This window comes from Tympanuchus pallidicinctus, unplaced genomic scaffold, assembly GCF_026119805.1.
Source record: "Tympanuchus pallidicinctus isolate F22 unplaced genomic scaffold, pur_lepc_1.0 scaffold31, whole genome shotgun sequence".
NCBI lineage: Eukaryota > Metazoa > Chordata > Aves > Galliformes > Phasianidae > Tympanuchus > Tympanuchus pallidicinctus.
This window is the reverse complement of record NW_026294749.1, coordinates 9947320-9951625: the sequence shown is the minus strand read 5'-3', so window position 1 is coordinate 9951625 and position 4306 is coordinate 9947320. Positions and strand designations below refer to the sequence as shown.

Here is a 4306-nt window from a genome sequence, read left to right as displayed (position 1 = left end):
CTGACCTTTGAGGGAACCGCATACCAGCCTTTGTTCCCTAGCAGTCAGGATCTCGCAGAGGCTTGAAACCTTTGAGAGAATAGGATTAAGCTGCAGTGTGAAGTCCGGCGCAGGTGATGATCGATGGGAGCGGAGGAGCGGGTTTCTCAGGAAGGAATTCGTTTCGCCGCTGCCGAATTACCTGATGGAGGCGGCCGGCGTCAGGGGCCGCTTCCAGATCCGTTCCCTTTCAGCAGTGCTAAAATCCATCTGCGATCTGAACGGCTGCGGGTGAGCACCATCAGATGGATGTTCGCAGGGCGAGCCCTCGGCGTGCCGCTCGGCTCTCACCTGCCTTAAGCTCCAACCCGCTGCCACACACCTCATGCGAGCTGGCTGTGAGCGCCTCCAGAGCTGGGGCGACACTGAGGTGAACCTATAGGCATCGGGGCTCTTTGGGGCTCTTTGGGGCTCTTACGACGGGTCCCGGTGCCCCGCTCCTGGAGGCTCCCACCTCACCACCACACCCCGCTTATCCCGGGCTCCCCCGGCCGGCGGCTCGGCCCCTCAGCCCAGACCGGCCGGCGCCGGCCGTGTGACATCACCCATTCACGCCGCGGCCCAGCTGGCGCCGCCGGGGCGGTCGCCGTGGCAACGCGGACGCCGAGCCGCGGGCAATGACTTCCAGCTGCACGCCGACCGACCGCCGCAGCGCGCATGCGCGCCCCGGCTTTCTCGCGGTCCCCCTCCGCCCCCCCTTGCGTTATGTGGCACAGCGGTCAGCGGGGCGCTGTGTGTGGGCGCCTCGCGTCGCTCGCGTTTGGAGCCAGTGGCAGCCGATGTGGGGTTGACTGAGCTAAATTCATGTGAATGTCTTTGATGGCCGCAGTTGGCACATCCTAATTCTTAGGTTGTGAGAGAGTGAATGACTTTTGTGTTGGCTTTTGGGATGCCACCGTGGTTTTGCCGCCTTCTCCTTCGCTGCCCCTTTTTCTATGCTGGAGAAAATATATCTGAGCTGATACAGGATGCTGTCAGCACTTGGTGCTCCTGCACAAGGCCACTAAGGCCATACAGACCAACCGCCAACCGTTCCCACTAAACCATAACAGTGCTGAGCTGTGGCCTCGTGGTTTGGTAGCTTGCAGCCCGTGTGTGAAACTCGCTGTAAGTATTAGCCTAAATATAACTTGTAGTGATGTTAAAAAGATGAGAATCCTACTTAAGGAAAAAAAAAAAATCAATTACTTTTCATGTGGTTCCAAAAGCTTAATGTGTTCTGTAGGAACAACATGCTTCTGACTCAATTTATCTGTAAGAATGAAAATATAGTGAAACATTAATTTTCCAAAATTATGGAGTGTTTTAGTGCGATTGTAATGGCCCCTTTGTGCTTTTAATTGATTAACATTGTTATAACGCAAATTGTAGCTCACTGTAACCAAGTGCTTTAGATGGGAAAGAACCTGGCTGGCATCTTGAGTTTAAAGGTGCTGTCTGTATTATGCACTCGCATAGGAACCGCTCTGATTTACTTGCAATAAGCTATGCTAATACTGATGTTCCTTGGTATTGTTATGCTTCTGTGCCTTTTACACGTTCAGGTGCTGTGTTTCCTTAGGGAGTTGCACATGGACTTGGGATGGCCAGGAGATCTGGGTGCTGCGCGAAGCAGGAATGGTGAATGACGCTGGGGAGGGGAGCCCTCTGGAAACTGTGACGGCTTGTGTGTGTTGCAACTACATCTGATTAGTTCATCAGGAGCCGGTGTCAGCCTGGTACATCTAAGAGCTGAGTGAGCCTGGATGCAGTCCAGCTGCTGCCTTGCCCTATAGGGCTGAAGTGCTCAGCCTTGCTGAACCAGACGTGTGTCTGGGTGTGCCTGATCTGTGTTGCTCTTATCAGGAGAGCTAAGCAGCCCAGCGCAGCGGGTGTCCTCGCAAAAGTGCAACCCTGATTCTGCATGGCTGATGCTCAGCTGGAGGTAAAGGTTTAGCCTGGATGCTGCGGCATCATTTGTGCCTCTGTGCTCTGCTCTACCAGGAGATAAGCTCAGGTGGTCCTGGGTCCAGGCTGGGTTTGTGCTGTGCCCAACCAGGGTCTCAGACTGAGTTCAGCCTGGGGTTAGTAACATCAGTACGACTTCAGAGCCACTCAGATGAATCCAAACTTTGCTGATTAGCACAGCATAGGGATAACTGGGCAAGCTTTGCAAGACGCATTCATATTCCATGCCGCGTGAAAGTACTTGTACGGATGTGAATCTGCAGGGCCCTGAGATGCAGCCTGAGCTGATGAACTCAATCAGACCCAAATTGGCTCTGCATGGAACTTGCCTGGTGCCTCTGGCCCTTCAGCATTCTTGATTTGCTGCTCATCAGCTGTGGTATAGCTGAATGTTGACTTTATCTACTGCTGTACTTGGATGCATAATCTAAAATGTGTTGATTGGGCAAAAAATCACTAGGAGAGAAGTTTATAGAGAGATTCAGTAGCACGGGGAATGGTGTTTAAGACCAGGCCCACGCCTCGACACTGCCATTTATCTTTCTTTCGGATAAGGGAGCAGATTCACAGGAATGTGGAATTTAGTACTGTTGAAAACTGGGTACAATATTAAACTTTAACCGGGCTTGTGCGTTTTCCAGTATTTGTAACAGTCAGATATTTGTGTTCCTTCATTGTATGTTACGATTCTGATCTAGCAAAGCACTTAAATTATGTTCTGTAGAGCTTTGTTGGATCAGGGCCACTGTCAGTACTTCCAAAAAGTAAAGCCTAAAGCAGTCTCTGAAATATTTGGCTAGAGATGGTCTAGCATTATTCCTCACCCATAAGGATCTTATCTGGACCCTCCCGTAGGAACTGAAATAGCAAATGTCATGTATGCAGCCTTGGCAGTCAGTTTTGAACTTGGAGGGCTTCTTATGGTGAAGTAGTGTGGGCCAACATGCCTATTAGACATGTTCAGAGCTTTATATGCTTTTCTTATCCGTTTGAAACACAAACAATTCCTGCTTTCCAAATCAGGCCTTGCCATGTATTATGATGGCAGCGGCAACTTGATAAAAATAATATGGAAATCATAGTCTTTAGTTGCCTACAGAGTGTGCTTTGTCCAAGAAGGAAAAAATCTGCTATTCTAAAATTAACTAAATAATTGTTTTAAAAGCATTAAAATGTTGTAATCAACTGTTTACAGTTTTTGATAAGCTTTATTGGTCAGCAGTGCAAAATACATACCTGGAACCATCAGTAACATCTGTCTAAGTTAGAGATTTCTTTTCATCTTCAAAATTTGCTTATATTACTGGGCCTTTGTGGCTCACACTTCTGATAAATGGAATAACTTCAAACACGCTGCCTTATTCTGAACTACTCTGTCGTCTTTTTTACTGAGGTGCTAAGGAATTTTCACACAGGGTGATGAGGCACTGGAACAGGTTGCCCAAGGAGGCTGTGGATGCCCCATCCCTGGAGGCATTCAAGGCCAGGCTGGATGTGGCTTTGAGCAGTCTGGTCTGCTGGTTGGAGATCCTGGCAACATAGCAGGGGAAGATGATCACTGTGGTCCTTTTCAACCCAGGCCATCCTATGGTTCTATGAATGCTAGGTGACAATAAGTCAAAAGTTGTTATCCTTTTGTGTGAGATAGGATGTAACTTTCAGGTAGCCTATGCTATAGTAGGGGTTGGAAAACTTCCTGTGAAGTATTCACAGTGAAAATGTAATTCTGTAGAGTGTGTTTGTTATGGATTTGGCCATATTTCCAAGTGGCAGTTTTGCTGACAGACCAAGTAGACTTTATTAGTCCCTTCCAAGTGTATAGTGGGAGTTTTTTCAGTCTCATCCTGAAAGCCATGCCACATGTAGGATAGTACAGGATCTACCTTTCTCATGGGAAGCACAACAGTGCCACTTTAGATTATCTTACCATGGTTTACTCAAAATACATTTGCTTCAGAATTTTCAGGATGCAAAAGAAGTTTGCTCGCGTGACACACAGTTACTACATTGGTCACTCTGAAAGTAATGCCTTGTATTTATTTACTTGGAAACTAAGATAGATACAAAGAGCACAATAACATGGTTTGATAGAGCAAATTCTCAGCTACAAAATGCTGTTTTTCAATAAAATTGCCACCATCACTATGCATTTTTGCTAGTGATGAACAAGACTGCGTGCCATGCTCATAAAAAAATCTTTACAAGTGGAGGTGACCTGCTGTTAACTCCACTGAAACACACTGCAAGAATAGATGAATATCAGTGGTTGAAATGTTTTCTGCATGGAGGAATTCAGTGGCACACCTTTACTTCATCTACT

The 4306-nt window shown here is 47.6% G+C and overlaps 1 long non-coding RNA gene across 1 annotated transcript; it reads left to right on the top strand.

Moving 5' to 3' along the window:
• The first annotated feature begins 756 nt into the window (after positions 1 to 756).
• Positions 757 to 3176, top strand: LOC128087762 (uncharacterized). Its single transcript, XR_008209977.1, has 2 exons — positions 757 to 1146; positions 1601 to 3176. It is a non-coding gene; the product is annotated as an uncharacterized LOC128087762 (long non-coding RNA).
• The last annotated feature ends 1130 nt before the right edge of the window (positions 3177 to 4306 follow it).